Raw genomic sequence first — 12,379 nt, forward strand, 5'->3', positions numbered from 1 at the left:
CTTGCCTGCAGTAAATGATTTTGATACTCAGCTATTTTTTCACTTAATACATTTATAGAAAGCTGTGTCACTTAATCTAATTCAGAAACAAACCCAGCTAAATGTTGTGCATTTTTGTTGTGGTTAAGTTATTTTTGCATGTACTAGTCACACTACTTAATATTTATTGTTTTATTAGTGACACATTGATTTATATGTGTAGAAACACTTCATTTCAATATTAAGCATTTAGGAATACTTTTCATTTTCAAAAGAGAAATACTTTTTCTCACATTTTTCTTGAAACATCCACATTTAATTTCCCCTCTCTAGATAAAAATGCATGCACAAAAGCATTACACTTTGCTCTTAAATCTTCTATGAAAACAGAGATAGCATAGAGATGAATTGCAACTGGCATAACCCTCAGCATGTGAAAGACTAAAGAAAACTGTGAGGGCTGTAACACAGGAGAAAGTAAATGCTCCTCCACTCCAGGAGATTGCTTCCATTTCACAGATACCCTGGTTTTTAAAAGAGAGGTCACATAACTGGAGTTTCATATATAATTTCCTAACTTTTACACATTGAAAAAATTATTTTAACTTTGTGCAAATTAACTTAAATCCCTCTTTGGTAACTAGTTTGTGGCTTCTATTCAGAATAACAATGGGGCATGTGAAATGTTTCATTTAACTTTTCTCTTAAATTTTACTGTTGAGAATGAATGACAATTAACAAATAAAAACACTATTTGAAAGAACCCTGATGTCTGAAATAGAAAAAAGACATTCTTAATACTTTCAATATGAACTAACTTTTTATTTAGAATTTCACTTTAAGGAGGTTAGGCCATGAAAATTGTAAATATTATCCAGGAAAACTTTCCCAGCTTTGCAAGGTAGGCCAATATTCAAATCTGGGAAATACAAAGAACACCACAAAGATATTCCTCAAGAAGAGCAACCTCAAGGCACATAATCATCAGATTCACCAGAGTTGACATGAAAGAAAAAATGCTAAGAGCAACCAGAGAGAAAGGTCAAGTAACCCACAAAGGGAGCCCATCAGACTCACAATGAACCTCTTGGCAGAAACCCTACAAGCCAGAAGAGAGTAGGGGCCAATATTCAACATCCATAAAGAGAAGAACTTTCAACCCAGAATTTCATATCCAGTCAAACTAAGCTTCATAAGTGAAGGAGAAATAAAATCCTTTATGGACAAGCAATTGCTGAGAGATTTCATCACCATCAGGCCTGCCTTAAAGGAGTTCTTGAAGGAAGCACTAAATTTGGAAAGAAACAAACAGTACCATCCACTGCAAAAACATACCAAATGGTAAAGACCATCAACGCAACAAAGAAGCTGCATCAACTAATGTGCAAAACAACAAGGTAGTATCAAAATGGCAAGATCAAACTCACACATAACAATATTAACATTAAATGTAAATGAGCTAAATGCCCCAATCAAAAGACACAGACTGGCAAATTGGATAAAGAGTCAAGACCCATTGTTGTGCTGTATTCAGGAGACCCATCTCATATGCAAAGACACACATAGGCTCAAAATATAGGGATGGAGGAAGATTTACCAAGCAAATGGAAAGAAAAAAAAAGCAGGGGTTGCAATTCTAGTCTCTGATAAAACAAACTTTAAACCTATGAAGATAAAAAGAAACAAGGAAAGGCATTACATAATGGTAAAGGGATCAATGCAACAAAAGAGCTAACTATCCTAAATATATATGCACCCAATACAGGAGCACCCACATACATAAAGCAAGTTCTTAATGACCTACAAAGAGACTTAGACTTCCACACGACAATAGTGGGAGACTTTAACACTCCACTGTCAATATTAGACAGCTCAATGAGACAGAAAATTAACAAGGATATCCAGAACTTAAACTCACATCTGGACCAAGCAGACCTGATAGACATCTACAGAGCTCTCCACACCAAATCCACAGAATATGCATTCTTCTCAACACCACATCACATCTACTCTAAAATTGACCACATAATTGGAAGTAAAACATTCCTCAGCCAATGCAAAAGAACAGAAATCAAAACAACCAGTTTCAGACCACAGTGCAATCAAGTTAGAACTCAGGATTAAGAAACTCACTCAAAACCACACAACTACATGGAAACTGAACAACCTGCTCCTAAATGATTACTGGATAAATAATGAAATGAAGGCAGAAATAAAGATGTTCTTCAAAACCAAGGAGAACCAAGACACAATGTACCAGAATCTCTGGGACACATTTAAAGCAGTATCTAGCGGGAAATTTATAGCACTAAATGCCTACATGAGAAGCAATGAAAAATCTGAAATTGACACCATATTATCACAACTAAAAGAACTAGAGGAGCAAGATCAAACAAATTCAAAAGCTAGCAGAGGCAAATAAATAACTAAGAACAGAGAGGAACTGAAGGAGAAAGATACACAAAAACCCTTCCAAAAATCAATGAATCCACAAAATAAATAGACTGCTAGCCAGAGTAATAATAAAGAAAAGAGAGAAGAATGCAATGGATGTAATAAAAAATGATGAAGGGGATATCACCACCGATCCCACAGAAATACAAACTACCATCAGAGATTACTACAAACACCTCTATGCACATAAGCCAGTAAACCTAGAAGAAATGGATAAATTCCTGGATACTTACACCCTCCCAGGACTAAACCAGGAAGAAATTGAATTCCTGAACAGATCACTAACAAAGTCTGAAGTTGAGGCAGCAATTAATAGCCTACCAACCAAGAAAAGCCCAGGACCAGACAGGTTCACAGCAGAATTCTACCAGATGTACAAAGGAACTGGTACCATTCCTTCTAAAACTATTCCAAACAATACAAAAAGAGGGAATCCTCCCTAACTCATTTTATGAGACCAACATCATCCTAATACCAAAACCTGGTAGGGACACAACAAAAAAAGAAAATTTCAGGCCAATATCCATAATGAATATTGATGTCGTCAATAAAACACTGGCAAACCAAATCCAACAGCACATCAAAAAGCTTATCCATCACGATCAAGTAGGCTTCATCCTGGGGATGCAAGACTGGTTCAACATACACAAATCTATAAGCATAATCCATCACATAAACAGAACCAAAGACCAAAACCACATGATCATCTCAATAGATGCAGAGAAGGCCTTCAACAAAATTCAACAGCCCTTTATGCTAAAAACTCTCAATAAACTAGGTATCAATGGAATGTATTTCAAAATAATAAAAGCTATTTATGACAAACTCACAGCCAATATCATACTGAATGGGCAAAAACTAGAAGCATTCCCTTTGAAAACTGGTACTAAACAAGGATACCCTCTCTCATCACTCCTATTCAACATAGTATTGGAAGTTCTGGCCAGAGCAATCAGACAAGAAAAAGAAATAAAGGGTATGCACTTAGAAAAAGAGGAAGTCAAATTGTCTCTATTTGCAGATGATGTGATTGTATATTTAGAAGACCCCATTGTCTCTGCCCAAAATCTCCTTAAGATGATACACAACTTCAGTAAACTCTCAAAATACAAAATCAATGTGCAAAAATCACAAGCTTTCCTATATACAAATAATAGACAGAGAGCCAAATCATTAGCGAACTCCCATTCACAATTGCTACAAAGAGAATAAAATACCTAGGAATACAACTAATGAGGGACGTGAAGGACCTCTTCAAGGAGAACTACAAACCACTGCTCAAGGAAATAAGAGAGAACACAAACAGAAGAAAAAACATTCCATGCTATGGTTAGAAAGAATCAATATCATCAAATAGCTATACTGCCCAAAGTAAATTATAGATTTAATGCTACCCCCCTCAAGCTACCGTCAACCTTCTTCACAGAACTGGTAAAAACCAACTTAAACTTCATATGGAACCAAAAAAGAGCCTGCATAGCCAAGACAATCCTAAGCAAAGCAAAACAAAACAAAACAAAAAAACTGGAGGCATCATGATACATGACTTCAAACTATACTACAAGTCTACAGTAATCAAAACAGTATGGTACTGGTACCAAAACAGAGATATAGACCAATGGAACAGAACAGAGGCCTCAGAAGTAATGCCATACATCTACAACCATCTGATCTTTGAGAAATCTGTCAGAAAAAAGCAATGGGGAAAGGATTCCCTATTTAATAAATGTTGTTGAGAAAACTGGCTAGCCATCTGCAGAAAGCTTAAATTGGACCCCTTCTTAAACCTTATATAAAAATTAACTCCAGATGGATTAAAGATTTAAACATAAGACCTAACACCATAAAAACCCTGGAAGAAAACCTACTCAAAACCATTCAGGACATAGGCATAGGCAAGGGCTTCATGACTGAAACACCGAAAGCAATGGCAACAAAAGCCAAAATAGATAAATGGGATCTAATCAAACTTAACAGCTTCTGCACAGCAAAAGAAAAATCATTAGAGTAAACTGGCAACCAACAGAATGGGAAAAATTTTTTGCAATCTACCCATCAGACACGGGCTAATATCTACAAAGAACTAATCTAAAAAGAACTTAAGCAAATTTACAAGAGAAAAACTAACAACCCATAAAAAAGTGGGCAAAAAATATAAACAGACACTTCTCAAAAGTAGACATTTATGCAGCCAACAAACATATGGAGAAATGTTCATTGTCACTGGTCATTAGAGAAATGTAAATCAAAACCACATTGAGATACCATCTCGCACCAGTGAGAATTGCAATCATTAAAAAATCTGGAGATAACAGATGCTGGAGAGGATGTGGAGAAATAGGAACACTTTTACACTGTTGGTGGGAGTGTAAATTAGTTTAACCATTGTGGAAGACAGTGTGGCAATTCTTCAAGAATCTAGAACTAGAAATGCCATTTGACCCAGCCAGCACATCACTGGGTATATACTTAAAGAATTATAAATCATTATATTATAAAGACACATACATATCTATGTTCATTGCAGCACTGTTTAAAATAGCAAAGACTTGGGACCAACCCAAATGCCCATTGATGACAGACTGGATAAAGAGAATGTGGCATATATGCATGATGGAATACTATGCAACCATAAAACATGATGAGTTCATGTTTAATGGTTATTGAGACCAGCACAAGAAGATCCAATGTGAATTTATTCAGCTCCCGGGTAAGGTTCTGCGGTCTGACAGGAGGGGCCGGAGAAGTTGCACAGATTCCTCTCAGACGTGGGGTTTTATAGAGAGTGGAGGCATTCTGATTGGCTGTGGGAGAGCAGGATGTGGGCGGGGCAAGCTGTCATTGGCAGGTAAGCAGGATGCACAATGCTATTGGGCAGATTTACAAGGCTTCTTTTGCATTTTGGTGGGGTTTTCCAATGGCTGGCTAGGTGCTGAGTGCAAAGCCTAGTGCCGAGTGCAGAAGTGGGCGCAGGGTGATGACGTAGTTTCTAGGCGTGGAGAGGGATGGACATGGCTGAGCTCCCAGGGCGGGGGGGCGTGTCCGAGCTCCTGGAGAGGCGACCGGCCTTACACATGTCCTTTGCAGGGATGTTGATGAAGCCAGAAAACATAATTCTCAGTGTACTGACACAAGAACAGAAAACCAAACACAGCATGTTCTCACTCATAAGTGGGTGTTGAAAAATGGGAACACATGGACACAGGGAGGGGAACATGACACACAGGGGCCTGTCAGGGGTTGAAGGGCCAAGGGTGTGATTGCAGGGAGTGTGGGGATTGGGGAGGGATAACGTTAGGAGAAATACGTAATGTAGGTGAAGGGGAATGGATGCAGCAAACCACCATGGCATGTGTATATCTATGTAACAATTCTGCACGATCTGCACATGTACCCCAGAACTTAAAGTATGATAATAAAAAAAAAATTTGTGATAATAAATTTCTATCTTGTTCCTTCATTAAAAAAGAAGTATTAGGCAAACAAAAGCATCCAAATGAATTATTTTTAGGATGGATCCTACATTCTTCCATTAGTCTTCAGTCTTGAAGATCATCTTGTTGACCATCATATCCAAAATAATTTTGACTGTGATTAGAACTGACGATGCTGAGAAGGTTTTCATAAGTATGGCCACAAAATTCATTCCCAACTCAATGATTTTATAATATACTTCAGAGTTAGCTGTGGGATATTATGTAGTTGTCTCATAGTTTTCTTTCCTATTACCAAAACTTGGGGTGCACCAACTATATACATGGCACTTATTAACCTTGTGGGAATAGAAAAAAATAGAAACACATGTAGTGGCCCATGCCTGTCATCCCAGAGACTTGGGAGGCTAAATCGGGAGAATGGCTGGAGAGCAGGAGTTCCAGATCAGACTGGGTAAAATGGTGAGAGCCTCTTTTTACAAAAGTTAAAATACTTAGTCAGTTCAGGTGGGGTGTACCAGTAGTCCCAGATATTCACAGCTGAGGATGGAGGATGTCTTGTGCCCAGGAGCTTAAGGCTATCATGGGCATGATCCTGCTACTGCACTCCAGCCTTGGTGACACAGCAAGTCCCCATCTCTAAAGAAACAAAGATTGGAGTGATAATCTAATAGGGGACACAAATGTGCACACACCTAATACAGGAGCAAGCAAGATGTTAGTCCTACAAAGTACATAAAATGCTGGTAATCATTGGAAGATATATTACCATAAAAAGGGGGGATCAATAATGCATATCATCTTTTAATTTCTCTATTTAACATCTTTCTTTAGCTGGAAGCCAGATCTTTGCTTTGACTGATTTAACTGATATTTGTAAGAAATGCAATTTGAATGATTCTTCTGAAATCATTATAAAGTGTTTAATGTTGTCCTCCAACCCTTAAGCTTTTTGCTTCTTCTGGTAGAATCTAATTTAATCGTAACATTTTCATCTAAGATGGCAATACCATTGTGGGACATCCCTCTAAACCTAGATAGATTTAATGATGTTCTTTTCTCCATTCCAATAGCAATTTGTAAATATGCCTATTTGTTACAGAAAAGTGAGTGTCAATCCAGACCTCAAGAAAGGGTTCTTGGATCTTATGCAAGAAAGAATTCAGGATGAGTTCACAGTGTAAAGCAAAAATAATTTTATTAAGAAAGTAAAGGAATAAAAGAATGGGGTACTCCATAAACAGAGCAGTCCCTAGGGCTGCTGGCTGCCCACTTTATGGTTGTTTTTTGATGATATGCTCAACAAGGGGTGGATTATTTCTGCCTACCCTTTCTAGACCATATAGGGTAACTTCCTGACGTTGCCATGGCATTTGTAAACTGTCCTGGTGCTGGTGGGAGTGTAATAGTGAGAACAACGGAGATCACTCATCACCTTCTTGGTTTTGGTGGGTTTTAGCTGGCTTCTTTACTGCAAACTGTTTAATCAGCAAGGTCTTTATTCCCTGTACCTTGTGCTAACCTCCTATCTCATTCAGTGACTTAAAATGTTTTAACCGTCTGGGAATGCAACAGTGTAGGTCTCAGCCTCATTTTACCCAGCTCCTATTCAGGGTGGAGTTGCTCTGGTTCACATGCCTCTGACTTATTTAGTAGTGAAGTAGTGTTATTAAACCAGAATGAGAAACATGTGGGTTGGTGTCTTCTTGAGAACTGTGTCCTCAATGCTTAGGATAGTTAATATCTGTGGGATAAACAAATGAACAAATAAATTGGCAAAAACAACCAGGTTGAGAGATTAATGTATTCTGTGGTTGCTATTTTTCTAACCTTTGTTTTTGTTGAGATAAATTAGTTGGTGATAGATTTGATGAGATATTTTAAAAGAAAATAGCTATGACGATACTTCTACATTTACATACCATGTTTTGTCCATCAGATAAATCAGTCTAGCATATTGTAGAAACGATTGTCTTTTTATGTGAAACATATTTTATGTGTATTTAGTTTATTTTAGTTTTTAAAGATTTTTATTAGAGATTTATGGTCTATAAAAATATTGTGTAAAATTATGTGTAACTGGACTTCAGTGAAAATGGTTATATAAGAAGCATCAATAATTGTATTTTCCATAAAATGTATGAGAACATTGGCAGGAAGTTGTCAGAATTAGCTTTCAGAACACTGGAAATTAAAAATAGGACAGCAGCAATTCAGAGTGTGCATCCAAGAAAAAAGCTGAATCGCAGTTAAAAGAGTGTGTTTTGTGGCACTTTGGCTTTCTATTTCCATCTACCTCTTTCCAGCTCCAGAGTAGCCTTGAAAACTATGAGATCACAATTACTTTGATAGCCAAACAAAGAGGCAAAACTGTGCTGTGTCTTCTTCAAACCCTCATTCCCAGAGAACTGACATTATTGAACTGTTGTGGTAGTTTCCTGGAAGACCTCACCTGCAAGGCAATCTTTTGTAAATTTTCATGTCCAGGTGTACATGTGCAAATTTGTTATGTAGGTAAAATGCATGTCACAGGGATTTGGTATACAGATTTTTGTCATGCAGGTAATAAGCACAGTACCCAATAGATGCTTTTTAAATCCTTTCCCTCCTCCCACCTTTCTACCCTCAAGTAGGAACCAGTGTTTGTTGTTTCCCTCTTTGAGTCCACGTGTTCTCATCATTTAGCTCTTACTTACAGGTGTGAGCATGCAGTTCCTGGTTTTCTGTTCCTGCATTAGTTTGCTTAGGTAGAATAATGGCCTCCAGCTCCATCAATGTTACTGCAAAGGACATTATCTGGTTCCTTTTATGGCTGCATAGTATTCCATGACATATATGTACCACATTTTCTTTATCTGGTCTACCACTGATGGACATTTAGGTTGATTCCATGTTTTTGCTATTGTGAATACTGCTAAAATGAACATATGCATGCATATATCTTCATGGTAGAATTATTCATATTCCTTTGGTTATATATTCAATAATAGGATTACTGGGTCAAATGGTAATCCTGTTTTAAGTTATTTGAGGAACTACCACACTACTTTCCACAATGGTTGAATGAATCTGCATTTCAACCAGCAATATGTAAGTGTTCCCTTTATTCCATAAGGTTGTTTTTAACTGACTTGAAGAAGAGTTACCTCAGTGCAAAAATCCTTTTCCATGGAGACGTTTGTCTAAAGCAATCACTGGCCATTGTTAAACACTGTAACTGCCTGAAACAGTGAGAAATAGTTGGCACAAAAAGGCTAACCAAAAAAGGGAAACGTAGATAATTGAGTAGTCAATACAAGGCTTTGAAAAGCTCTGGTACATTCCTGATAATCTGAAAGGGCACTTACCTATGTAGGACTACAGGTTTCGACCCTTATGTATGCTCGGGAAAGATGAGAGAAAGCTCTAAGTTCTCAGCTGTACTTGATCTTAAGGCTGTACCAGCTGAAAGTTAAGGCTAAAGCAAAATTGGTAACTGTAGGGACAATTGCTAATGCATGTCCTAACATGCATGGTGAGTCCCCAGTGAAAGATTAGGAAATATTTGTCCCAGATATTTAAAGAAATCTCTGTTCAATCACACACTGAACATTAAGCTAACTGAGCAGAGATGTCAGTGCCCACAACGATAGAGAATAGGTACTTTACGAAAATAATTCAGAAAAGTCACTGCACAAACAGAAAACAACCACAAACAGAAACAAAAAATTCTAAGAATAGGAGATAGTCTCATTTTCAAAATTGCCTAGTTATGTTATTTAAAATATCTTGTATTCAACCGAAAATCATGAGATATGCAAACGAACAAGAGTGAGTGGCCATTATATGGGGGTAGAGGTGGGAGTGTCAAAAGAAATGATACCTGAGAAAGCCCTGATTTTGGACTTACTAAGAAAATATTTTATTTATTTATTTAGAAACAGAGTCTTGTTTTGTTACCCAGGCTGGAGAGCAGTGGCTCAATCTCAGCTCACTACAACCTCTGCTTCCCAGGTTCAAATGATTCTTGTGGGTTAAAGCAATTCTCTTGCCTCAGCCTTCCGAGTAGCTGGGATTATAGGTGCCTACCACACCTGGCTAATTTTTGTATTTTTAGTAGGGATGGGGTTTCACCACATTGGCCAGGCTGATCTGGAACTCCTGACCTCAAGTGATCCACCTACCTCAGCCTCCCAAAGTTCTGGGATGACAGGCATGAGCCACCGTGCCTTGCCTAAGAAAAGATTTTAAATCAGATATTTTAAATCCTGTCAAAAATGAAGGAAAATTATGTCTAAAGAGCTAAAGAAAAGTATAAAAGCTATGTTTTACCAAAGAGAAAATATTAACAAGGGAAAATTTCTTTTAAAGAACCAAATAGAAATTCTAGAGTTGACATGAACAAGAGCTGAAATGGGAAACTCATTGCAAGTTTTAAAATTAAGATTTGAGAAATCAGAAGGAAAATGCCTTGAAGAAAACTATCTTGATTTTGTCTGAGAAACATAAAAAAAGAATAAAAATATTAATAAAGCCTCAGATACCTTTACGAGATACTCAACAGTACCTACATGCACTTGCATATGTACTCTTAGCTTAAGAATAGCTTAAAGATGTGAAAGGAAAATAAAAACTCAGGACCCCAATTCATTATGCCAAAAAATAAAAAAATTAAGCTGAAAGCTCAGTCATGCGAGAAACTGCTTTTCCTTTTGTTCCTAAGAAGACAGCTACAGATAAAAGGCTAAAAATCTCCACGGGGAGCTACTCTATGTTCAACTTATGTTATGTAAAGTGCTGATTTACTGCGCAGGAGAAGAATACATAATTATTTCCCAATCTGCTTCTTTTCTCTTTAAACATGTGAATTGCCATAGTTTCTCTATTTCCCCTCTGGCCTATTTTTCCCCTTTAAATATGGAAGTCCTCAAAATTATCTTCGCAGAAAGGCACAGACCACAGGCTGTTTCTGTGATTCCATTTCTTTCTTTCTAGCACATCCTTAACCTTGGCAAAATACACTTTTTAATTCATTGAGAACTGTCTCAGATACTTTTTGGCTTACAAGAAGAAGAGAGAAAGAAAGGGCCAGAAAGGATATTTAGGGGAAAAACAGTAAAAAAAATGTCCCTGGTAGGAGGAAAAAAACCTTTAATACACACATACACAATGCATAACAAAATCTAAGTTGGATTGACTCTAAGAGATCTACATCTAGACATATCATATTCAATCATAAGACCAAGGCAGATAGAACACCTTGAAATCAGTAAGAAGAAATGACTCATCATGCACAAAGTGTTCTCTCTAAGACTAAGACTGACTTTGTATCATAAGCCAAGGGGGCCGGAGGATTAGGATAACACACTCAAACTGCTAAAAAACAACAAAACAAAACAAGAACAACAAAAATACTAGTAGACTGCTTCCCTATCAAAGATACTAAGATGAGTTCTTTAGACATATATGAAATGATACTGGACAGTAACTCAAATCTACAAGAAAGAATAAAAAGCACCATTGAAGAATTACATAGAAACATATAAAAGATAGCACAAATGTATTTGTATTCATATCTGTTCTTCTTTCTAAGTTAAAAGACAGCTGCATAAGACAATGGTTATAAATCTGTGTTAATAAATGCAATGCAAAAATATCATTTGTATGACATCAGAACAAAGGAGGGAAGATAAAGATAGATAGGAAAAAAGTTTATATACTACTGTCATTATTATTAATCCAAGATAGAGTTTTATGTTAACAGGATAATGAGGAGCCACAGGACAAGCACTAAGAAAATAATTTTAAAAGTATATAATGAATGACATGGCAAGAGAACTGAAGTGTGATAGCACAGAGTACCTGTACAACATAAGAGAAGGCAGTAATGAAGGAAAAAAATGGAGAAAGAAAAACAGAAATCACTCAAGATATGTAAAAACAAATAGCTGAATGGCAGACATTAAGTCTCAAACTGTCAGCAGTTACACTAAATGCAAATGAATCAAATATTATAATTATTCATGTAATAGGCAGAAATTGCCAGAATGAAAAGAGATATTACTATGTATTGCTACAACACACATACTTTAAGTTGAATGATATAAATAGGTTTAAAGAAAATGGACAGAAAAAGATATCCCAGGGAAACAAACAATAACATAAAGAAAACTGAGGTAGTGATACAAATAAAAGACATAATATACTTTTTAAAAGTTATGGGATGCTTTATGAATTTGTGTGTCATCATTGCACTGAGGCAATGTTAATCTTCTGTGTATAGTTCCAACAAAAAGTACTTCCAGATAGCTCATAAATTAAGTCATAAGATTAGCTTCAATACATTTAAAGAATTTAAATCATGCAGAATATGTGTTCTAACAACAATGGAATGAAATTAGAAATAAATTAACAAAATAAAGGTTTGGAAATTTATAAATGTATGGAACTCAAGTATCATCTTTCTAAATAATCAGTGGGTCAAAGAATAAGTCACAAGACAAATGAGAAAGTACTTCAAAATAAATTTTTAA

At 36.5% G+C, this 12,379-nt stretch overlaps 1 pseudogene; it reads right to left on the reverse strand.

Moving 5' to 3' along the window:
- Nucleotides 1-12,058: 12,058 nt before the first annotated feature.
- LOC135272078 (U6 spliceosomal RNA) lies at nucleotides 12,059-12,158 on the reverse strand (annotated as a pseudogene).
- Nucleotides 12,159-12,379: the final 221 nt, after the last annotated feature.

This window comes from Aotus nancymaae, unplaced genomic scaffold (genome assembly GCF_030222135.1).
Source record: "Aotus nancymaae isolate 86718 unplaced genomic scaffold, 86718_ANA_hifiasm-v0.15.2.pri h1tg000006l, whole genome shotgun sequence".
In the NCBI taxonomy this organism is placed as follows: Eukaryota; Metazoa; Chordata; class Mammalia; order Primates; family Aotidae; genus Aotus; species Aotus nancymaae.